Source organism: Antedon mediterranea, chromosome 1 (assembly GCF_964355755.1).
Source record: "Antedon mediterranea chromosome 1, ecAntMedi1.1, whole genome shotgun sequence".
NCBI classification, from domain to species: domain Eukaryota; kingdom Metazoa; phylum Echinodermata; class Crinoidea; order Comatulida; family Antedonidae; genus Antedon; species Antedon mediterranea.
Genome location: NC_092670.1, coordinates 29,688,538 through 29,715,186, shown reverse-complemented (window position 1 = coordinate 29,715,186; position 26,649 = coordinate 29,688,538). Strand labels below are relative to the sequence as shown.

Sequence of the window (26,649 nt, the reverse complement as noted above, 5' to 3'; positions counted from 1 at the left end):
CAGGAAAACCTTAACTGAGGGAATATAATGTATTATTTAAAGGTCTACACAGTAGCAAAATAGAGGTTGCGATCCCATATATCAATATACCAAGTTAACACTGATGAAATACCTCCAATCAACATAAGGGAAGTTAAACATGCACTATAAAACATACAGAAAGTGAAATCTCCAGCTATCATAATAGATAGAAGGTGGAGGAGGTATCTGCACACACTTAGTAAACCTGGTATATACCCAGTGAACAACGAAATATCGGATAATGGAGAAATTTTCACCAAAAAAAAGAGTATCATCATCAACATATCTTTGGTATTAGCACACAGTCTCCTATAAAATATTTACAACCTTTTATGAAGATTGCAAATAGAATTACAGAGATTCTTGACTTTAATCATTTAAGAAAGCAAACAAGATTCAGGACTGGAATCTACCACTGACCATTTGCATATTATTAACCAATTGATAGAGAAATGTTACGAAAAAAGATGTCCTTGCAGTTCTACAATCAATATACTCAAGGATATTATACATTCTATTTTAATAAATAAGAAAAGTGGCAACAATAATATCTGCCGATGAGTCACAACATAGACTCTATTTCTCCAAATTGTTTTAATGGTGCATTGCAAGAAACACTATGTAAACTTAATTCTCAATGATAACAGTGAAAAAATGATATTTTCAGTTGAGCGAGAACTAATGATACCAGAGTTGAGTGATAAAACTAAGGAATTAGGATTACAAATGATTATGATCTAGTTATACTCTCAAGAAACCAATACATAATCAAACATTATTTAATGGATCTGAAGTGGATGAATATATATTTGGGTCAAACAATTAACACAAACCATAATACCTTAAAAATGAAATAAAGCAAAGAGTAAGGAGTACCTTTTGTCAAGATAATGACTGTAATGAAAAGCAAAATACATTGCCATTAATAACTTATGGTGTAGAAACATAGGGAAATGGAACAGATGAAAGAAAAAAATGTCTATGATTCAAGGTCATACAAAGGTTACTGATTAATGAAAGCTATAAAATTAAAGAAGTCTTTAGCAGTTCATCTAGGCACCATGGCTGACAGATGGTAGAGGAAAAATATTGTCACTATACCAAGAAACAGTGTGAAATCCAATGAATCATGAACTTTTCAATGAATTGTAAAGTGAGGTGGCATGACATTATTTCACAGAAATATGTGTATAACATGGATGAGAACAGCTCAAAATAGACAGCTATGGAGCTAGGCTTGAAAATTAATAAATGCGCCCCATTTTAAATATGCAAATTAGCCATTTCTATTTCGAGTCTATTATAATATTCATAACTAAAAGCTAAATAACGTATGTCATCTATAAAAGTACTACATTAATTTAAACTTTAAATATAACAAAAATAACGTATTTAAGCAAGTTATTACAGAATATCAAAGTTATTTTGCATATGCAAATTAGGGTTATTGCATATGACCGAATTTTGCATAAATTCTTACATACAATCAATGAGGCTAGTATCTGTGGATCAACTATAACCTTTTATAAGTATATTACCATCTTAAACATGTAGCTTTATTATACTATTAGCATACTGCAATTTGAATATGCAAATTAAAAACTTTGATAACCATTATGAAGAATTCACCAGGACTCTATAAATAAGGTGGCAATTAACACAAATAAATTAAAAGCTTTGAATAAATATAGTTAAATATGGTACTGGTATGTATTTTATGATTTTTGATGTGGCCATTTTGAATATGCAAATTAAGCATGGAAACATAGAAATTACAAAATATGATGTGAAACATGCTTGTAATTATTATATATTATAAATATTTTAGAACTTCTGTCTAGTTAATGTCTCCAAAAACTAAGTTCATCAATCTTTGGAAAGTGGCAGGTGCAGTTTCCAATTTAAATAGAATGTGTACTCAAATAATAATAATAATAATTTTAAATCATCACCATCAAAATTACAAATTAAAAAAAAAAGATCATGATAGCGCCATCCACATCTTTCAAACAAACACTACACTGATTTCCTTTGCCATTTATAGTCAGATTTGTCTGATGCAAATGACTGCCCTTGCAATTCCATACAGTCCTCTTTACACTTCCGCCAATACTATCTACTTCACGTGACTTGTGGAAACAATTTTCAAGAAAGATTTATTTTGTAGAGCTCTTTATTATATGCTATATTGGTAAATAAATGCTTGAATTGACTGGCTACTCCATCAGATTGAGAATGATCACTTACAATAACATGTGATTTGACACATTCATTGTTAATATGAGCACAAGCAGTAAACAGTGTCACCTGGTCATGAGTCCACTTTGAAATTCATTTTGTTGAACAATAGAATAATTCAAGTCAATCTGTAATTACTATTATGCTTGCCATTTTCTCTTGCTTTCTCAGAGCAAATGTTGTCCTTGCCTTATAAAGGTATATCAGAAATGAAGCAAAGATTTGCTGCAGCTGCTCTAGACATTCTCAATACAGTTCCACTGTGTTGAATATTTAGCCATCTGCCTTCAGTGCTTATCCAGTGTAGCCATTCCACTGTTGCTATTCAACTGTTGTAAGTTACATCAAAGATCACACTTGCCAAATATACATTGTTCACTGGTATCGGCACACGCATACATTGTGTGGGAAGTCCTTCGACAAAAATAGGTGGAAGATATGTAATCACGACAATTATAATCTATGATTGCTTTAGTTCTATTAATTGAAGTGAAGCCACCTTTACCGTGTTTCTCTATGTTGACATTATCTGGAAGGTTGTCTAATGACTTTATTCTTAAACATTTCTCCTCTATGGGAAGGCCTTTACTAGCATGCAATACAGCTTTTCCAAAGCTAATTTCTTGAGTGCTGTGGAGATGATGCTACCTGGTGGAGTATTTTCCAAATCTGAATGTCATCTTTCACATTCACGTTGGTGTTCTAATCAGATCATCCTTCTTTCATCATTTTCTGCAACAACAGTCTAAAAAGAAAGGTTGACCTGAATCCAGATTTAAGTATGCTATACTATAGAATCTCTCCTTTGTATAATGTATTGAAACAATTGGATTTGTTAATTCACCATATTTAGTCCATTAAAAAATCAAAATGTATGATATAAATTATTTAATTTATTTACAATTTGATTTGAAGTGTTTTCCATTCAATTGTAAAGTTCCTTTTTTTTAGAATTACAATGTTAAGAAAGTTGTGATCATTACAGTATCAACCTTGAACTGATTGTAACTTACATCACACATTTCAGCAGACCACCAAAAATGATTAGCTTTCTGCCAAGGCCTTTACAGTTCTGGATGTTTATTGCAGGCTTTCACTAACTTCTTCCTGATACTTTTTTGCCAAGTGTCATATTCATGCCGTATGTGTATTTCTCTCATTGTTTTGGATATTGTGGAGTGTCTATCAGTAACCAAAGGGTCTGTTTCTGCTGCATAACGCAATTTAACCGGTTATTTTAAAATAGATTAAAAATAGATAACAATAACAAGACCGCGTTTCTGCTCAATTTGTGCTCCGAAATAACCGGTTAAATCTATGGGTGGTCGTCGAGCAAAACGTCATCATTACCCAAAATGCAATACACTCAGACGGAAGTAGAAGTTGGCTGTTTGTTTACATCGACGTCGTGAGTACACACGTGTGTATTATATCGCCGAACATCTCACTCAAACATGTTAAAAAAATAAAATGTTGTCTCCAGGTCTACAAGTTTTGTTTTTTGTAAAGCCTACTTACATCGCTAATAAAATTAATTCTCATGGCGCCTTCAAGAACATGATGGGGAGGGTCGTGCAGCGCCCGATCGCCTAAACTAGGATAATTTTTATCCTCAACAAAGGCGATGACATACGGCCCTTCCCACGTGAACGACTGTTGTCTTTCGCGAGCGCGGTCCTACTACAAAACACCGAAACGGAAACAAAAACGAGACTCAGAATGTTGCAATACTTGCCAAACGAGAGTAGATAATTGTTAATTAATTATGAAAACCCAACTTTTATAGCAAAAATTGTCCGAATTTATGTTAAAAACGATGAGTTTAGCCACAAAAACTTAAATCAAACGAGAGTATCCAAGTCATAGAATATCGCACGCATATAGTGCCTTTAATAAAATAATGAGTATTGAACATTATTTCGTATATTATGTACTAACATAAATAATAACACATTTCTATGCTTAATAAAATCATATTTAATATATTACCTTTGTTTTCGGTCGATGTGATGTTTTTCTAAAAAATAAAAAAATAAAAAAAATTATATTATGTAAAACGATCATAGTAAGAATGTTCATTGTTCTCCTATTAAAGGCACTAAGGGCGTGCCATAAATACGCTCGTTTGGATTAAGTTTTTGTTGCTAAATTCATCGTTTATAACATAAATTCGGATGATTTTTGCTATCAAATTTGGGTTTTCATAATTAATTAACCATTATCTACTATCGTTTGGTAGGTATTTGCAACATTCTGAGTTCCTTTTGTTTCCGTTTTGGTGTTTATATAGGACCATCCATACCCTTCGCGAGCGTGTACTAACGCCTCAAATTGCTTAGCTTGGGTAGTCCCATGGAGTAAAGAATAAGAATAAGAATATTCTTTACTCCATGGTAGTCCCCGGAACTCCACCCCAAACTCCTCTTTTACTTTCGCAAAAATGCTCTTATTTATTATCTGTGATTCTTTTCTATTGCCTGCCATCCTTCCCCGTACTTTCTCTCCCCCCACAACTGAATAACATATCTTGTGATTTCATTCATCCACATACATGTTCACTTCTTCGTTCGACTGTCAAAACCACGAGGAAAACACACATCGTATGCGACGGTATCTGACCCGGGGTCACAACTGTCAATCAAATAACCGTTATTTCGTGTTGCAGCTAAGAATTGCTCAGCGATAACCGGTTAAACGGCGTTCTAACACCGATTTAAATTGGTGTTTTTAACCGGTTATTTTGCGCTGCCTTTTAACCGGTTACCACAAATGTGTCCTGTTTCTGCTGCCAAGAAAATGGAGTTAATTTATTCACACCGATTTTAATTTATTCACACCGATTTTAACCGGTTATTTTTTATGCAGCAGAAACAGGCCCAAAGTATCAATTTTTAGGTTATAGTCCTACAAACAACAATTTATTCATTATGGTATAAACCTTTATCCTTCAAATTAAATACTCAAAAGTGTACACTTTAAAATGGAACAATTAATAATAATATGTAGAATGCATGATGTACTGTATATAGAATATCTAACCTTTATTTCTTGCAAACATCTTTTGAGGCCTTCATTTTCGAGCCAATAAGAATTTGGCACATCCTTTTCACCAACAGCTACAGTTTTTGACGCCAAAATTAGATCGTTTTGTGTGTCCATAATTGTATACAATTCAAATTCTGTTGTTAAAAAAAGAGAGATTGATGTTTCCGTACCATCATAAAACCAGTATCACTACACTAAAACTAAAAACTAAAACTGTACATGCATTTAACACCCAAGTTGATTATAGGAAATGCTACTGAGGGCTAATTAAAGAATTATTATCTCCTACTAAATTAAATAAATGATTTTGTGTTTTGTTTTGATGGAATTGAATTGTTTATTGATCCTATAATTAGGTACCAAGTAAAATAACATATAACTCTAACCTTTATATATATCCGTTATGTGTGCTTCGTACATACTACCAATGCTTGGAAGTAGATGATCTTTCTGCACCTCGTAAAATACAGATTTATGTATTAAACTCATGTTTATGTTATTATTTATTATTATTAAATTAATGTTGTGAATGTGTTGCCAGTAAATAATGTTGCTGTTACCAGAGCAATATTCCTGGCTGGTCGACTGTTGGGACCAGAACAATGTGGTTGTGATGCCCACTTGAATGCATGGTTGTTTAAAAAAAGATGCCAGTTATTGTGAGCATACTTCCTAGCACATGCTTTTCAATCCCTATGACTGATGACCAGCATTATTCTTCTCGGCATTTGATGAGTTTTAGTAACTGTTCTTCAAAAACCTTTTTTTAGATTTACAATGTTAAGAAAGTTGTGACCACCAAAAATGATTAATCTTTCTGCATTGGCCTTATATAGTTCTGGATGTTTATTGCAGGCTTTCACTAACTTCTTCCTGATAGTAAATAATGTTGCTGTTGCCAGAGCAATATTGCTGACTGGTCGATTGTTGGGACCAGAACAATGTGGTTGTGATGCCCACTTGTTGAATGCATGGTAAAACAAACTGTTCTTCAAATACCATGTACTTTTTCGAGTTAACCAATGTCTCAACTTCCTAAAGTATATATAATTTAAATACTTCCCCAGGTAAAAATTCCAGTTGAAGACCAGTTAGGAATTTTCCCTGTTGTGAATTGAGACAATTCCCAATTGGGAATTTTTTAACTGGTCTTAAAAACCCTAGTTGTAAATTTTTCCCAGTTGTAAATTTTCCAACTGGTCTGACCGATACCAGTTGTAAATTTTTTAACTGGTGTGATTGATCCCAGTTGGAAATTTTCCAACTGGTCTGACCAATCCCAGTTGTAAATTTACCCACTGGTGTGATTGATCCCAGTTGGAAAATTTACCAGTTCGATAGTCTAAAAAAACAGTACAGAAATAACATAAATTCAAATTTGTTTAGTTTATTAACTTGTTCTGGATAATTATTATTCACAGTAACTGTGCATCCTTACTCCACTAATGGTCTTAATGACCCGCATACCCTCAAAATAGGTCTAATCAGACATTGCCAGTTTACGTTTTGCTGGCCGGTTTAAATCAGCGACCTCTTTTTCTTTCTTTCATTTATTTGGCATACCCTAGAAATTTCCCTTAGAAGTTTGGGTTTTAAGGGAATCAACTAAGTCTATCAAACATGTGTCAGTAGAGAAGGCAGCTCGAAATCCAGATTGATATTTATATAATACGTTGTTTTAATATAACGGTTCAGTCAACTCCCCTCAACAGCAATTTATCCCCTTGTCCTACCAGATGTTGAATAGGTAGTGAATGAAATTTAAAGAACAAGATACACCTACATCAGTAATTGTCAAATAAAAATATCATTTAAATTAAAAGAAAACAAACTGCAAACACAAAGAATATTACTCGCAAGCATTCATAATGATGGTGGAAGAAGAAATGATGAAATATCAATATAGTGTACAAGTGCATACTGCATAAAAGATTTGTAAAAAAAAACACTTTTTTTACATTAATTATGCATGTTGTCTGTTTAGTTTAATGAATTAAAGAAGCATATATTTGAAAGCAATTAAGCATTCATGGATGTTATACACAAAGTATGATTTTATTGAATTCAGAAAATATTGGAAACTGAAACAAGAATAGAAATTATTATAATAAACATACCTCTAACTGCCTGGTATTTTAAAGGCGTCATTGCTGGCTTGGCAACACAGGTTCCTTTGTGCCTGGGACACACCTTTTGGTTCCTTGCCCCTCTGAGCCCCATACCGCCACAACCAGAGACTTTACGAACATTGGTGGTTTGCGGTTAGCTTTTATTAGTTCCTAATTTTCTATGGGCAGAAATACCCCAAAACCAATGTGCACCTGAAAAATAAGTTGTAAAGAAGGTTGATTTAAAAAAGTACAGTACTTTAATCCTATTCAGGGGCGGATCCAGGATTTTGAAATAGGGGGGGCGTAGGTTTGCGAGCGAAGCGAGCAAACACTGGCTGGGGGCCAGGGGGCCGCCAAGGGCCCCCGGTCGGGGTCCAGGGGCCGAAGGGCCCTGGAAATTTTGGCGTTCTAGCGCATTGTAAGTCGTTTAAAACGATTCACAAACAATTCATAATGTCATTTACCAAACACTCTAAAGCTCGCAAATTACGACATGTGGAACATGCAGCTGATTACCTAGGGTACCAAAGCAAGCTAACAACTTGCCTGTACTTTACATCTAAATTTTTACAACGCGACGATGTTTTTCAGCTTTTATATAAGCATAAACTTGTCCTAGCCTAGGCCGGTATTATTTTCTTACACGCGCGCCGGGTCGATCGCGGTGACGTCCATCCATCCATCATCCATGCAGCTAAAGTAAAATGACGTCACGTTAAAGCGGGTCATCACAGAGTCTCATGCATATTAATGAAGCAAACTTGCTGAGAGTGTTTTCCACCACCACGCAACACATGCGACGCGAGATTTATCGAAACTCCGACTGACGATCATGTTTTTGACAATTAAAATCACGGCATATTCAACGACCTGGTTTAAACGATCGTTTAAAAATTAGCGGTCCGGCTCGATCATCATTACATTATATTTAGTGATTTGAAAAAAACAAAACACCCCTTTTGTCATCGCGATTTGTTTATGAGACTCATCGACGGAAAAGCAAATAAAACACTACAAGGCCCGGTCATGAAATGCTGCATGCAGCATTGTTAATATTTTAATAGTAATATGTTTTAATAAAATATAGGCCTAACGGGATAATTTTCATAGGCACTACAGTCCTAGCCTTTGTTTTTATTGTAGTTAATAAATGGGCGCGTAGTGTAGCACTGACCATGTGACTTCATAAACTCTATTGATCGTCGGAGGTACGTACCGCTACTCTACAACGGGAGTGACGATCACAAAGGATGCCGACCTGCTTAGTAAAACGCGACCAAGCTCACCACGTGGCTTTTATCAACTTGCTCCTTTTAGTTTTACACTTAACTGTGAATGATCGTTGGTAAAGCTAGAGATTGATAGTACACAAAGGATGTCGACGTACATGCTTGGTGAAATGCGATCAAGCTGACGATGTGCTCCGACGTACTATTTTCACTATGAAAATGACCGTCGAAACGATACGTGTTTTTAAAATCTATTTAATTTAAAAAAAAAAAAAAAATCTTTAAAAAATAGGGGGGGGCGTACGCCCCACACGCCCCCCACTAGATCCGCCACTGCTATTTTTAAAATTCAAAAGTGACAGTAGGATAGTAGTAAAGACAAAAAGACCTGTTTATGAGGAAAGCAAGAGGGGGAAAACTGGTAAACATCACTTTAAGGTGGGGCTACTAGATTTGAGGTTCATCTACAATTTGGCCTTCAATAAAACATGCCTCAGTCAATCATACAGATGTAACTGGCTCAGAGAAACATTGGAAATTAGGCTGTGGAAGCGTTTAGAGTCCACAGTGGACTGATGTTCTCTGAAGAAAAGCAATTAACAATAACATGCATGATTCCAGATATTGAAGTAAAGTGACAGATAAGGGTCTAATTTATACTGCACTAACTCAATTTGTTATAACTACTTACTTGTCCATCTTGGTTTTGTCAAAACTGGTGGCAGGTCATCTTCCTTGGTTTGGACTTCTGTTTGGGGAAAGCGATCTTTATCAGGCTGGTCTGCAGATGGCTGACTATCAATTTGGTCTTTGGATAAGTGTGGCTGATCATCAACCTTCTTCATTTTTTGCACACCTTTGGCTAAAAATTGAAAAAAATTCCATTTACCAAAAAAATAGTTGGTATCTAGTCATGGAACAATATTTATAAATTCCAAACAAAATTCATAAAACATTTCTGTTCTGTTCACTTATGCCTGCTAGATAGTCTAGGCTTCAGGTGGCAAAAAAAAAAATTGGTTTATAACTTTTCAATTTCTTTTTGAAAAAAACATGCATGGTGTATGTTTATTATTTTGTTTTTCTTGTGTGGGTTCATCCCACTTTTATTATCATACTCTGTTATAAATATCATATTTTTAAGCATATTTTTTCCTCTCGTTTTTATGTTACAATGTTAAAAGTATCTCATTCACCAAAGTGCATGTCACAAATTAGTCTAAAACTTTTTTTCATTTACAGTAATTGAATAATGTTTGATACCAAATGAAAGGTCTTGAAATGTGCTTTCCAAATACATTATTTCTTTCTTGAACTAAATAAATGAAAATTATACAAATTGACAGTAAAACAAATGATTGTCTATTTTTTCTTAGTGTCTGTGCAAGTCTAAATCAATCGAAGTATTCCACTAAAAAAAAAAAGGAAAAAAAAAAAAAAAACTACTACTAGTACCATGAAGTCCTTCATATTTGACCAAGGAGATTGGTATTTATGCATATTTACACAATATCTCCTTTGTATTTGAATAGTTTTATTATTTTATAAAACTTGTGTGAAAAACTATATGACGTTGAATTAGTTAGCCACATATGCAATATGTGACGTCAACAGGGCCGCCACGTGAAAGCTTCAACATGGCCCCAGGACCCGGGAGGGACAACAGGCATTCCCGAAGGCAGCAAAATTGAAATCAAGGTGATCAAAATGGTACATTTTACAACATTGATTGCGAATAAATGATTGAAAATGTCAAATGGTAACGCATGTGTCCTGAGGTGAGGACGGAAACCTCGCGTAGATTTTGATTTTCAGTAATCAAGATGGGTGTTGTAAAAAATGGACTGCACTTTCAGCCATATCATAAAGTAACTATGTAAAGTAGTTTTCCTAAGCACCTTTGCTCGGGTAAATGTCGGGAGTAACTATGACTCTGAAAAAAGGCTATGCTAAAAAGCAGAAGAGGCAGGCAGTAGACTTTGTCTAAGAAGCAGTGATGGCAAGCGGAGTGGTGGTGCCAGAGCGTTCCTAAGCGACTTTGGCAAAATGACGACGACGATGCAATTGAAAGAGTGAGGCAATTAATGCCGGACGAGTTCGTGCGACAGCTGACGGAGAAATTAGAACAAAAATCGATTTCTGGTCAGATTGGAGCGGGACTGTTCTCAGTGTCGTATGCTCGGGTAAATGGCGGGAGTCATTATGACTCTGGCCAGATGCAAATAAGAAAAAGGCTATGCTTGGAAGAGTGAAAATTGCAACAGAATTAGTAGCTGAAATAATACATTTTACAACATTGATTGCTGAAGGTGGAATGCTGAAGACTGTTTATGTCGTAAAGGGGTAAACGGCGGGAGTAACTATGACTGTCAAGAATTGGTAGAGTGAGGCAGTTAATGCCAGACAAATTTGTGCGACAGCTGACGGAGAAATTATAACAAATAGATTGGAGTGGGACTGTTCTCATTGTCATTCGGGTAAACGGCAGAAGTAACTATGACTGGCAAGAGGTAAACAAAAAAAAGGCGAATGCATGAATTGGAAGAGTGAGGCAGTTAATGCCAGACGTCGTTTAGGTGCAATATGCTCGTGTAAACGGCGGGTGTAACTATGACTGCCGAATGATGAAAGATTGCAGAAGGCTGTATTGCGAAAGCTGAAGGCTGAGTAACTATGACTGGCCAGAGGTAAACAAGAAAAAGGCAGAGCATGAATTGAAAGAGTGAGGCAGTTAATGCCGGAAGAATTTGTGAGACAGCTAACAGAAAAACTGTCTATTGCTGGTAGAGCGGGACAGACTGCCGACAAATTAGATGGAGAAAGGAAAAAAGTTATAGTTCAGTGGCTGACGCAATCCCAGAAAACAAGTTTTGAAAGAAAATGGTGAACTCTGCCTGAGCAGGAAGAAGCCAGAGGATGCCACATGATTTTATTTTATTTATTTATTTTATGCTATGCTCGAAGGGAAAATTTATGCTTACTATTGAATATAGTCCACCGTTATGCAGTAAATAGAACTGAGTTTGGGGACATCATTAATGAAAACCCAAAAGGGCTATCTAGTTACTATGCCCAAGGGGAAATTTATGTTTATGCTTTTGAATTTCAATTTGTCTGCCGTTATGCAGTAAATGAAACTGAATTTGACAAAATATGCAGCAGTCAGACTCGATGTTTCCTACTTCATGTGATGTAGGCCTACATCACCGTTTCCAACTTCTTGAATAGAAAAAGCACCACCTTCAACTCTAAGCCAAAACTCATCAATTCCAATATATGGTATTTGATCAAAAATTTTGATTTCCTCTTCTTTTACTTGAATGAGGTGCACATTTGTGACTGGCTTGAGGCATTTGTTGGTGATATCATTGCTTTGGGCAAAAAGCGAGTCCACCTTTCCAGAACACCCACAACACCATCAGGTTCCCCTTCCAATGGCCCGCTTCCAAGCCTTGATTTATGTTTTTTTGTAGTAAGGGAGCGTGCCCAAATGTTTTGATCGCGGTTCTCCCGCGATAATCGCTTAGCCGCGGTAATGAGCTGTGGGTGTGGCCTGTTTAGTTGATCGTGTTTTGCTACCGCGATGGACTTTCATGCAAGGTCATACTGCAGATGCAACATTTACAACCCATTAATTAGCATCACAGTGTGTGGTAAACCTAAATTAGATATTGGCCCAAAATGCTTCAGGCAATGATGTCGTTTGCCTAGCCGGTAGGTAGCGACGGCCAGCTGAGCTGATGATGGGCTAAAAAATAATAAATACTCTAATGCCTTAAATAAACTATCGTAGGTCTAATAATAAATTTAATAATTTAAACTTACTTGATTTTATCTTTTAACCTATCCTATTCCAGTATTCTTATTTACGTACAGCTAATTATAAGCTTAAAAACAATGTAAACAACCATGCGATGTTTGCATTACACAACAGGCAAGAAGGGCTACATTCACTTGTGGGCACGTTGATGATGATACCAATGGTGGTCGCGTTACCATATCAAATTCGTTGATAACGGAGTTCTCTTTGCTGGGACTGCTAGTGACTATGTGGGGCGGTATTGTTTGCGTATGTGCGTTGTCCATAACATGGAAATCCGGTGGTGGTAAATTTTTGTAGCTTTCAATGTTATCTTCGCCAACATTGTCGTTCGCGATCGGTACCGGTAGTGTTTGCATGGGTGCATTGTCGGTAACATGGAAATCCGGTGGTGGTACATTTTTCGGGGCTTCTATTCTAAAATTGTTACGCTGGGTCGTTGGAGTTCCTGTGTTTGGTTCTGAAGCCGGATTTGGTACGTTTGTCACGTTGGCCACGACAGTTGTTAGGTGAACATTTTCCTTGTCATTTTGTGTCGATGCTGATGGAGGTATTGCAACCGTGGCATTGTGTAAAATTGTCAGCATATCTATAATGAAAAAAAAAACAGTATTAAAATCGTGATTTAAATCCGCTTGACAAAAAGGTTTGGATTTGTATCGCTAATTGCCAGTTAGTATGAAGATGTCTTGGTATATTTTGTAATATACATTTATTTGAGAGCATTGCGTATCATGCTAGGTAACAACTATTTGTGCTATGATCATGCATTGTCTGTTACTGGTTTACCTACTCTTGTTGAGAGAAGAAACAAACTTGTGTTGTCTTTCGGGGAAGGCTTATTAAAATCCGAGCTCTTTAGAGAAATACTTCCCCCTCTTCATAAGCCAGCTCGGTCTCTCAGATTCAACCGCTTTCTAGAGGTACCTCATTGTAAAACCAGCAGACTTACTGTAGGTCGTCTCCAGTTCCCACCTTGGTGGATATAATTAATAGGCACCACTAGCTCTTTTTAGATATGTAATAAGTGAATGTTTTAAGGTTTTTTATTCATGTATGTTTTCAATTTTATGGTACGATATCTAATTTTAATTAGATGTTTCTATTTTTATAGCAATTTTAACTAATTTTTTAGTCATTTGTAATGCAATTCATTTCAGTCCTTGACTGTTGTTTTGTAATATATTTTTATATACCGAATAAATAAATAAATAAATAAATTTATCTTCTTTATAATATTTAGAAACTATAGAATACTTTTTTTTATCTGGGATAAAATGCTTTTACATTTCGCATTGTTCTGATACATTTCAATAGGCATACATAATATATTCTTTCTATTCATATTTTTCAAATTTATTCAGTAGTGCTTATAATAATATTATTCTAATTAGAAAGCATGCACCTTATACTTACCAGTGTTCACGTTTTCCAAAATATTTACTTCTGAGAGATGTTCGGATTTTTTTATCCTCAGTTGTTTTCACCTATTTCATTTTATTTACCATGGAAGAAATGATTAATTCCTCTACGCAGAGTTGTCTTGACGGGCTATACAATTGTTAAAGCATGTCACTGAATAACAAGTGTATTAAGTAAATAATGGAGAAATAAGTAATAAACAATCAATTTAATTTGTAACATATATAGCATTTAATGCATTCATATTTCAGAGGTGGGGGGGGGGGGAAGGATAAAACGATCTTTTGCTTAACATAAATCATTTATATTATAAATTTTAATGCGAAAAATTTTACTAAGATGATGCTCAACAAGCAGCTTTACATTAGTACGAATATTGAGAGAATGGCTAGAGAATGGGCCTAAATTCTGTAGAACAATAAGTAATGAATCTAGGAATCTTCATGGGGCAATGATATAAAATACTTCCGTTTTTTAGTATTATTTGCAACGGTGGTCCGTGTACGACTAAGTGTGTAGACTAAATGATGTATATAGGCCTAGTGTAATAATATATTATTTATTATCATTTCATAACTATTTCAAATAAAAAGCTTAATTTGAAGTCAAACTGGCGGCCGACATTTTCGGCGGCCGAGATGGTCCTTAGCCCTTCATGGCGGCACACATTTGTTTTATCACAAATAAATTAACCTAATCCATGTACATTTTTTTACTCGAGGCAAGCGTTTTAAATTTAAAAGACCGTTTTAATCAACTTAAAAGAATAATTTATCAACAAGTTTATTTAAATTTGTAAATGTTTACCTCACACATGAACTTATCGTTGGTCAGAATAGCGTGTCCTTTCCCATTTTCCTCCTTGTAATTGCAGACGCAAGTCACCAGCCTGCAAATTATGTGGCGCTTTAAATATTGGAAATTTCGATCTATCAAATGTTGACTTTGCTCTCTTCAAAACTGGCTCCCTAAGAAATTGCTTTTCCACCCAGTGTTTCGTAGAATATCCAGCCACTTTATCAGGCACTGATTTTCATTCTCCTCTTTTACTGTACCGCGAAGCCAACATCCACTTATTGGGTCCACGGCCTGGACGATCTTCCCCTCTATAAAGGACATTGTCAGGCCTCGAATTTGGGGATTTTAGGGGCAAGGCCATTTGGCCTCCGGTTTTCATTGATTTTAGGGGCACCAAGGCCAAATGGGAGGGCACCAAGGCCATTTGTTTTAAATCAAAGGGGCACCAAGGCCAAAATCAAAAAATATTTTAATAACCAGGCCAAAATTTAAAAATATCTTGTTTCCGGTTGAGGGTGGAATTTTTTTCAAAAAAAAAAAAAAAATTCTACCCGCAAAATGTTTTGGGGATTTCCCCCTATTCATCAGATCGCGGAGTAGTAGTAGGACTGTCTACAATACATCTTTTTGTATTTCATATAAATATTACGTGTATTTACGATCCATATAAATAATAAATAGGTACGATGTTCAGCGTTTATAGTTTACCGTCCTGTGTTGAATGTTTCGTTTAGTTTCAAATAATGCGATAAAAAGGCATGTGAAACCAACCAAGTAAGGCCCGGAACAGGTATAAAAACCCTCATAACAGCAAGCTACTCAGCCTTACTTAGCTAGCAGCCGACGGAGAAAACATGATACAAAAACAATTTGTTTGTAGGCCTTACCTACAACTATTCATACACAGAGTGTTAACCACGGTAAAAATCAAGCCAATGACATTATGTAGTAGAATTAGGTATCCCAATGTAAAAATTCAAATTAATGATGGTACTTTTTCTTTCAGTTAATCAGAAGGAACTTACTAAACATAAACTTTTGCAATTTAAATGATTGAAATCGGATTATCCATTCAAAAGTTATGGTCCGTTAAAGTGCCCAAAAAACAGTGATTTTTGCTTGAAAAATGGCACTTTTTCTAATTATATTTGAACCCATTTTTGAAGGGTTATAACTTTTATACTAATAATTTTAAAGTTCTTATTTTTTCCAAACCCATAGATACAACAGAGTTGTACAAGAAAAAATTTTTTTTGGGTGTCCTCGACATTTTTTTTTTTCGCCCTACAAAATTCGTCTGAGGGCTTTTTACGCGTGATTTTCCCAATGTCGCAAAAATGCCCAAAAAGTTCCTGTCTTTAAATGATTCATAACTTTTGAACCAATGTGTGAATTAACTTCTTTTTTTTTGCATTGCATAAAATGTAATATGTATTTTAGTAAGGTTATTTATATTGACAGGTAGGTAATTCTGAAATACAACATAAAATATTGTTAAAAAATGTTAAAATGTGAAAAAAAAAAATATTGCGTTAAAAAACTGTGTGGGTATTGTTTCTTTTCATTAAATATTATTTTTCGTAAGTATACATTTTTTTAATAATTCTAGTATTTAAAGTTATATTTATAATCATATATTATTTAAATTGATTTTCGAACCGCCAAAAATAAGAATTAAGCCCGTGCTTATTATGTGTTCGATTCCATTTGGAGCGCCGGGCCGAACGTAGACTCGGCCGCGCCTACTACAAGTTAAGATAGGCCCCTAGCTAGCAAGGTCTAAATAAAAGCCTGACGCTAAATTCTGCCTAAGAAATATCGGGAACAAATTTTTTATTTAACAAAGTAATTACCTCAATGGTATAATTGTAGCATGTTTAATTTTATTTCCCTTTCGATTATTCTAACCGAAAGTTGCACTTTGAATTGAAATATACGGAATAAAATTTAGGCCTAGAAACAGCGTAGACATACAACGGCAACACAGGCCAAAGAGCGTTTCGGCCGCCTACATAGAATGGCTTACGGCCGCTGCATAGCAAAATCAAAGCTTCTTAAATTTCTTCGGTACATTTCTTCCTAACGTACTTGCTTTATATAGTAGATTTATAAATATTCCACTTATTAAATAATTTAATAAATCGGTAAAATTGACGTTTCGAAGCAAATATTCCATGAGAGGCGACATTTTTCGACATGCCTCGTGTGCGGCGAAGACTAGTTCAGAAAATGGAACAGTCCACTGCAGGGGTTATCCAATCATTAATTAACGCGCTAATACATGCATACCATGCACATTGTGTGGGCGACGATAATTTAGTAATAAGCGGAGAACTGAATCCCCCCCGTAAGGAAAATGGTAAACACTGATATTTATGGTAGGGATTATTTTTTTCAGTGGTTGGTCTTGTTGGCCTCTTCGCACGAGGTCCACGCAAAGTCAAATAAAACGATGTGGTTTATCAAACAGAAATATAAATTAGCTTCAATTCAATACTAAATTAGCCAGATTTTGATAATGAGAAAGACTAAAAAATTCAATTTTTATCGTTAAAATTGACATTTGAGGCGGATGTACATAATAATAATAACCGATTTACATATCAAAATAAAGAGTATTTAAAGCCTGATAACATGCAACAAAAATTACTCCACCACCTATTATGGACCTCGTGCGATCGTGTTTTGAAAATGGGTAGGTGTTTTCCAAAGTTATTTTTAGCGCGCGGATTTCGGCTCGCCGGCTTTTGTACCTCATTTTTAACTCGCGTTTTCTATTAAAATATTTAATAAACATAGATTAAAAATATATGAAAATAATCCCTTAAACAAGATCTTTCCAGACATATAATTTTTATTCACATGTGTATATCAGAAATAGTATATTTTTAACTTCAAAGACACGTCACTTTTTGAAATTTCACGAACGTGTTAAAATCGCGGTAACGAAAATCCGCTTCATTGGGATACCTAGTAGAATATAAATTATAGTTATTTTGCGAGTTTCGATTTCTGAAGCTTTTTTGTTAGTATAACCCATATTTATAAGAATTCAAAACACGGACGGACACCGACCCCTATCTCTCTCTGTTTAGCCTTCGGCACGTGTATTCTGGACTATACCATTTCCTTGAATTCGGTAAAAACGCGTTTGGTAATTTAGTGTACGACGTTGTTAAACAAGATTTTTCGATGATCTGTCTGCTGGATTGAGGTGGGTGCAGGGTGCAGGTTTAACTTTGGTGCTAAAGGTAAACACCCCTAATTTTACACGTATAATGGACTACACCATGCAGGAACGCACATGGTATTTTCTTCTCAGAGGGTGCGTGTACGTCAAAAGGAATTGTTTTTCCAACGATCCGATCCGCCGATCCTTCGCGCGTACTCTCGACGTTGTGTGGTGTAATGTGTGAAATTTCTTATCAGAGGGTGCGTGTGCGTCAAATAGAATTGTTTTCCCAATGCATTGAATTGCGTGTGTTCGATCGGATCGGCGGCGGGAGGATAGGCTAGGCTAGCTAGGAGTGCGTGTAATTTTTTTTATCGAAGGCGGCTAGCTCGATTATTGTGCGACTTTAATACTTTCAGTAACCTCCGATCGAGGAACGTTTTTAGCTTGATTATTAAAAGTTTACACCCCTGTATTTTAATGTACTATCTATACCATGATTTACCACGCACGGCGGCCGGGATGATATTGTTTTGGTTACCCTATTGCAATGTTCGATGTTTTGTTTACTGTTTGTGTATTAATAAATGCGTTTAGGGAAATCCCCTTGCAACGAAGACAGGCGATAGTTTTGCGTCTCGTCCGCGTCGTGTAAACAAATCTTCTTGACATTATTTTCTATCTAATTCAATGGTTTTTATTGTGGTAAAACTCGGGAAGGGCACTCGCGGCCAACGCAAAAAAAAGGGCAGGCCAGTAGTGGCCGTGGGTGCTATTCATTTTCGAGGGCATTGAGGCCAACTGGGAGGGCACCGACGGCACTGGCCGCGGTGGCCGCGGTAAAATTCGAGGCCTGCATTGTGTTCGTAAAAAAACAGTTCTGCCTTCAATAACAATTTGTTCACAAATGAAACAAATATAAAGTGTTGGATGTTTAACTGCAAAATTGTTTGGTGTACCGCTTTTTCTATGCGTCGCTGAAAGTGTTACATAATAGTTAATTGGCTTAAGAAGCAGGCTGATTTATACTTTGAATGCTACCGCTGCCTTTGTGGGTGACAATTCCGGCTTATGGACTTCTGTAAATAAACAAACAAATGAACAATAACTTCTGTTTTATTACGATGGTATTATCTATCAGTTGTTTATTTACTACAGTATTTTTATTTTTATACTATATTTATTGTTTCTCTAATTTACCTTAAAGTGGCTTTTTAGCTAAACAATGTTATACCCTTCACATCTGCAAAATGTAACAACTTGTAAACAACTTGTAACAATTTAAGCAGATGTAAAAAGTGTATGTATTAGACTACAGCTTTCTTCCTTGTCGGCTGTGCATTATTGAATGATGCTGGGTTTCATCGGATTTTGAAGTAAATACATAATTACATTTCGTTTCTCGGTGTTAGTCCGTTTCTCCATCGACGGACATTCACTGTCTATTTCTAAATAAAAAACAATAATTAATGTTATTCACATGATCAATGCATTTTGGGTTTCTAGTATTTTAATAATTTGACAATTATTTGAAGCGACAATATGGTACAGTATAATCTTCTATGGCTACCACGCAATATGTTTTAATGTGCACTATTAGTATTACACATACTTTTAAAACGAAATTTAAGTTACATGGGCCCGGGGTGTGACAAAAACAAACGGAAATACATACAGTACAGTTAGGCAAGACAAACATAATTTTACCTTGTACCTATCATGGGTTTGTTCATGTGGAATACTCGATTTTTCATTTCAAGCCATGTATAATAGTGTCCAGGTTGATTTTCGTTCTTTGTTGGCATTCTTCCGCCCGACCGTCTAATATAGTCCATAAACTTCGTTTTCTTTGGTGGATTCATTGTACAGTGATTACAGTTTATTCTTTCGCATTTTACAAATTCAATAAGGTTCGTTCTGCGAATACAGTGGTTGAGAAAAAAGATATACTCCTCTCTGATCTTATTTAGAGAAGGAGTTTGCAGAATCTTTCGAATTCCTGTTTTAGTAAATGTATCAAGCAGTTCAGAGTCTGAATAGGGTCCTGGCAGTTCCGCGCATGCCACTTTGATTGGGTTTATATCATATCCATCATGTTTTATTGTCAAGTAGTTGTTTAATGTATCAATTGCATGGTCAAATACCGTACGATATTTTCGCGTCTCTCTTCTTCTGTTTTAGAGCAGTTTGTTCACTTGGAGGAACAGTTTCACCTGGAAGAGTGATGGGCAGGGTAACAGACACCAACCGTTTTGAAAGCGGTGCCCATAAATATTCGACGGGATTTTTCGCTGAATGGTCGGCTGCATGGTTAGCGATGGGGTAGAAATCAAAGTTTAAATCTCTCCACAGCCGACCATGTGAAATGAGCGTTTTGGTGGACTTGGTTGTCCGGTCAGATAGCACAAGGATTGCTGATTTGTCTTCTTTATTGTATTCACGTAAAATGTTGTACATATCATTTGCATGCGTTTGAGCATTTGATGCATGAAACTTACAAGCCCGGTTGAAAACGAAGGCTGGGCCTGTCCTACCGTAACGAACATGCATGCGTTGCTGATTGTCCGTATAATATCGGTTTCCATCATTATGAGTCGGAATCCGGCTCAGTGATCTTGAACGTGCTCCGATTGAATTGACAGAACGACCGAATCTTTCCGCACTCCTTGATCGGCCATTCTGTCGCACCTTTGTTTCCATTACTAGATATCCAGATGGGACGATCTTTGAGTCGGAATATGGAAAGTCATGATCGAAATAATCTGGTTGATCATTTTCCGGAAAAAAACGATTAATTTGGTGGTAACAACTTACCGCTAATGTTCCTACGTTTACTTTGTTCTTGTCGTCGCAAGACATTCGTAAGCAATCATCACTGTAATACAAAAACGCCTCATTAAGCATCGCAATTTGCGAACGACAGAAATGCAAAAAAATTGTTGTTCCAACAAATGACGGGTCGACAATAACGAAAGTCGTTTAAAATGCAAAAATCCGTGATCAAGAAGTAAATCGGCGGTCAAACGTATTTATAGCAGTGGTCAAAATAAAAATCGGCTGTCAATGGTAAAGCGGTGGTCAAGAAGTAAATCGGCGGTCAAAAGTATAAGCGGTAGTCAATATAAAAATCGGTGGTCAAAAGTAGAGCGGTGGTAAATTAAAAAACGGTAGTCGTGAAAGTTGATGTTTACAGTAGTATAAATAATAGCGAAATGACTATCGAAATAGAATGTCTGCACTGCAGCGCATGGTGTCAGCCAGATACACCAGCACAGGACTTGTCCTTGATTGGTGGGATTGCGCGCAATTGTTTTTTTGTTTCGCTAAGCAATTGCCACCCACTGTGTTTTCTCTGAACTATTTATTTGGGATTAGATAATTGGTTTAGTTAAAAGAATTTAAAACTAGAATCCCCGTGCACATCATATCAATTTTTTCTTATTAGGTTTAGTGCAATTTAATTCAGTGCAAATAGTCCAGATCCCTATGTATTTTCGTGTGCAGATCATGGGGAAAGTGTAAACATTGTGTTTTATGAATATGTGAATCATGCTGGTTATAAAAACCCATGTTGTCAAATTTCTAAAATTCATCTTTGACCTCTGACCTCAATTTGAATGTTTTGACCCATTGAAAACAAAATGATCATATCTTTGCAACGCTTACATTAAATGAAATAATTTTAGTGTCAAATTATTTGGGAGATGCATATTAATATTCGTTCTAATGAAAAAGTTTGTCAAAAAATGACTGGAAGTATGATTTTTGGCATATTTGACCTTTGACCTACATATCATATAACTCCGTAACTAATAGTTGGACAAACTTTAAATAGGGCTCAAATTAATCTGAAGGTATATTTTTCTATTCAGTCTAATAAGAACTTTTACAAGAAAATGACCCGAAATATTTTATTGACCTTTGACCTGTACTGGTAGTACACATTTCTTTAATCTCAAAAACTATTGGCCGTAAAATGGTTGTTTTTGTGAAATGGTTCGAAAAATTTACTTTTATAGAAATGTACAAGAATATTATTTATAACTTTGTAATTTATTAACATCACTAGCATTTGTTATAATATTAAAATGTGTCATATTTGCTGATTTTAAGCACTTCACATGTGTATTTAATATAAAGTTATAAAGTTGTTTTTTTTTATATAAAGAAAATTTAATTATCTATCAAATAAGACTATTTTCAAATTATTATGGCTAAAACTTAATTAGATACAGGCAAAAAGTGTATTTTTACTTATGTGAACAGCGCCCTCAATCTTCATTTTTTCCCAAAAAATCCCACATTATTTTATGTGGTTTCATAAACTTAGCTGGTTGTAACTTTTTAAAAGATTGTTGTCAGTGACGTGTAACTTACATACACCTTCTACCATATACTAAGTAAGTTTCTGAGATAAAATGAAAACAATGTTTTTATAGCTTGATATTTTTCCTGAGGTTATTACACATGGTGCATGCTAAAAATATTTTGATTTTGTGCTAAAAATCCATCTTTTTGGTCCAGTACAAACAATCTTGTACAGCCATTCTTACACAAACGCATATTTTATTGGAAAGATAATCACAATATCTATGCAATAAAATATGAATTTTGTGTATTAATATCTGCTAGATAGCTTTTATTAAACCAAAAAGATGGACTTTTAGCTCAAAATAAAATTTTTTTTTTGTGTGTATCATGTAATAACCTCAACAAAAATATCAAGCTATCGGAATATTTTTCTCAATTTTTTCAGAAACTGACCTAGTACGTTATAAAAGAGGTATGTACATTACAGGTTACTGTAAAAAGTCTTTAAAACAAAGTTATAACCTGTTTAGTTCAGGAAAACACATAAAAATGTGGTAAACATGGTGTCGGTTCTTTGTTGCTGTAATGTTTGACACATTTTCAAGGGCCTTACAAATTTTGTTAAGGGCATGCCAGCCAGAAACATGTCTATCAGATCCTCCCAAAGAACAAAACAAATATTGTTATCTACTAGATATAACACCCTATCAGACGGAATTCCGCTCTCTTCTATGATGGTTTTAGCTAATCGAACACTCATTACTCCTGACTACATTTGTTATTTTGAGGGGGAAAGTCTACTTTTAGCAGCAATCAAGATTCTAAGACATGAGGACTGATGCAGGCAACTGTCCTATAGCTTCTTGGCGAGAATATGAGCAACGTAGGGTTTTCTCTTTGATTGCCTGAATTTATACTTTGAAGCATTGATGTCTTTTCACAGTTCTCAACATCTTTCAGGAAACTTCGCCATTCATCCAAGTCTTCAGGATCAATCCCTTAGTCCCAATCTACTTTCTTTTCCCACAAATTTCTCAATAGTATCATCGCTTCTTCGCAGTACGTTAGTATTGGTATCTTAAGCTTGTCGTTTCGGGGATTCCACTCTATTCCTAAAAACTTGGTAGGGGATTGGTGTTTCCATATTTAAATAAAGGGGCCAATAAGGTGTGACATTAGGGTCAGAATTTCAAAGTGTGACAAGTCTAATAATCAATTCTAAATAGTATATCATGTATTTGAACTAAAAAAAATGCAATATACACATTAAATCTGTTGTCTCTATGTAACAGCATTTATATACTGTAGTATTAACATATATAGCAAATTTCATGTGTAACAGAGACACCAAAATCACATTATCTATCCCTCTTATATGTTATTATAGTAACATTAAACTGTTTAAATTGGATATTTTAAATAGCTTTTGGGAACATCTTCAATGCAGAAAAATATTATTTATTATTTAAATCACAACTTTTCAAGTTTAAAAAATGGCTTATGACATATGCAAAGCTGTTAAAGTTGATTTAATTTCTATATAAAAGATTTGTAAAGTCACTGCTGTTTAAAAATTAAATGTAAACAATAAAAAAATGAACAGAATATACCTCAAGTATATACATTTACTAGCAATAATAGGTAATTTACACTAATCAATCCAAGCAATGAAATATGCCATCATGTGCGACAACAATAATGATATTCAAGTTGATACTAACCAGTTACAAAACTAATATAACTAACATTGTTCTGCATGGAAAGCCCGCAGTTTAAACGCGGACAAAACCACAGAAGAATAGCTTCTCTTTCTTGAGCTATACTTGCTCACTTTATTTCTATTCATCCGTTCATCCGGTAAACTAAAACAAAACAAACAGAGAAACAATTGAAACGGCGCCATAAAGCACGTCCCTAACGTATACTACGGCTTATCACACATACTATGATCATTATGTCTATCAAACCTAACTAAATTATTATAAATCATTAGTAAATAATAAATACGAATTGTATAATGTAAATACCTGATACTAGGGCTCACTTATGTATGATTATGTCTCCACACGGAGCATTGAAGGTGTACAACAACGTTAATACAATGTATCGCTTATAGTGCACCGCTCTCATACAATGAACAGTGACTACAACAAATTGTGACTAGCCTAATTTACATATCAAGGTATCAAGGTGGGATGCACATACATAACAAACATTATCAACCTTAACTTTTGTTTTCATATGGAAAATTCAAAAGTCAGAAAATTTATTTAGCCCTCGTTTTGAAACAGGAATTGGTGGTTCGACCTTTTTAACAATATTTTCCCGAACATATCAAAGGATGTCCTTATTGGTCGGGCACCCAATAGGCCACTTCCAAAACTTTCCACTCTTCTGCATGCAGTCTACCTCGGTTTCATCATTATTGATCTGCCTGCATTACAATTCCGGGGTATTTAATCCTACATACACAACAAAAACCCAGTCGCCACATTGCCAGGTTATCTGATCTGTAAATATACATATTATAAAATTATTAAATAGTAGAAAATAGTCAGAAGAGTTGATATTTACTGACGATATCAGTTCTAGCAGGCCTTGACTAAAAAGTGTGAAGTCAATGCATTCTAAACAAGAAATATTTCTTACAAAAAACGCTGCTCGCTTATTGAAAAATATTTTTTATTTCAAATGTTTTTGAATGTGTCATTTTATTGTCACATAATAGATACAATAGTTATTTTACCTGAAAAAATGTAATTTAAAGCAACAAATACTTAAATTGTCTGTCAGACAATGGTTTTGGGGTTTCTTTTCATTTTTTATATGTGAATAAATATTATTTTTTGTTACAGAAGTGAATACTCAATTTCTGTCACTTTAGTTAATTTTATTGCTAAGGTCAAATCTGGGGGTCACTTCATCACCCTAGATATTTCAATTGTGAAGTATCCTATTACAAACACAAACTTTAATGGACTGTTTCGATAATAATTCAATGAATATCTGACACTGACACAGTGAATATAGGGATTTGTAATTTTAGCATGACATGTCCTAATAGACTCTTTCCCAGCCGTTTTTTGGGTCTACTGGAATCAATAAATCATAGTGGAGTTTCCATTTTCACAAAACTGTCTGTCCTTAGAACTATAACTGCTGCTTGCTTTAGCTTCTGATTGAGTAGTCCTAATGGGACGTAGCGGGCTAGAGCAGCAGCGTGAAAAAACAGGCAGTGAGTGCAACGCAAACAATAATATTCATCAAAATGTCAGGTTAGTAAAAAATGTTATTTAAATTGATATCAGATCATCAAAAAGAAGATAATTAATTTTTTTTAAATAATTAGAAATAAAAAAAAAACCAGATGAATATTCTGTAATTTATACTGATTATAATTGTATTTTTACTTTGGTCCAAACATGCTCTCTTTCTTTCTAATCCATTCTTTGGACAAAGCGTATGATTTGATGCGTCGTATCAATCTTTAATGGTACATTGGTCTAGTTGATGGAAATATGCAAAGGCTGAGAGTGATTTTACTTTGAAATCTATATTGATGCAATACTCACAAAGGCAGGCCTCATGCTTGTTATTGTCCATGGTAAGTATAGGCTTTGGTCTTATCTTCTCGAAGGCACTTTTTCCCGGATTATCTGTATTGAACTGTATGTAGGCACTATGTAATCTGCGTTTCCTCACCTTTCTTCCAACAACCAAGTTTCCAATTGTTTTCGCATTCGGTAGGCTTCTAGATATGTCCCCACGATTAAAAAAGTTTTCAACCTGCTTCACTGTTTCAATATCTAGCGAGTCGCTCTTCTTCTTCCTGAGAGCATTCAGAGATTGCATTGTGAATGCTTTTTTTAATGATTTGTATTTCATATGTTGTCGCACCCGCTTCTTCTTTATGACTGATGAGGTAATTAGGATTCGTTTCTTGTTCAGATCAGCTAGATTTCTTTTTATTCAGCTTTGACATGGTTAATTTGATTGCTTCAGTTGTTTCCTGTAGGAATTCCTGCTTTCTGTTCTTGTTCAGACTAAAGATGCATCATTCTTCAAAGTTCTCTTTACCTTTGACGTCTTCAATAACCTGATTACTTCAGCTTTATTTTCTGCATATTTTGCTCGCCTCCGCTTCTTTTCCCGCCGGTGTTGCTGTGATGTTCTTTTTGCTCCCTGTTCTCTTTTTTTATGTCTCCAATACTCTTTCTGTTTATCAATAGTACTTCGTGTCTTGGGTGTCTTCCTAATTTCAGCTATGCCTACAAAATTAAAGATTTATGTATTGTCATTACATTTAATCTTAATTTGGCAATATTGTCATAATGGTACATTATTAAGCTATTTATTACAGAAAACATTTAAAATAAAATATTTGCAGCACGATGCTTTGCCACACGTAATCTGATCTTCACTCTCTGTTTAGCCCTTTGCTCATTAAATAATATAATATTCTTCACGGTATCGATTAGGATC

The 26,649-nt window shown here is 35.1% G+C and overlaps 2 long non-coding RNA genes across 3 annotated transcripts in view; one reads left to right on the top strand and one right to left on the bottom strand.

The window, feature by feature from the left end:
- Positions 1-26,649, top strand: part of LOC140063636 (uncharacterized) — a 478,535-nt gene that overhangs the window by 17,114 nt on the left and 434,772 nt on the right. The gene's annotated exons all lie outside the window — the stretch shown is intronic.
- On the bottom strand, positions 6,671-9,618 carry LOC140048758 (uncharacterized). The gene is made up of 3 exons (XR_011845140.1): positions 9,336-9,618; positions 7,422-7,625; positions 6,671-7,083 (listed from the first exon to the last, which is right to left on the bottom strand). It is a non-coding gene; the product is annotated as an uncharacterized lncRNA (long non-coding RNA).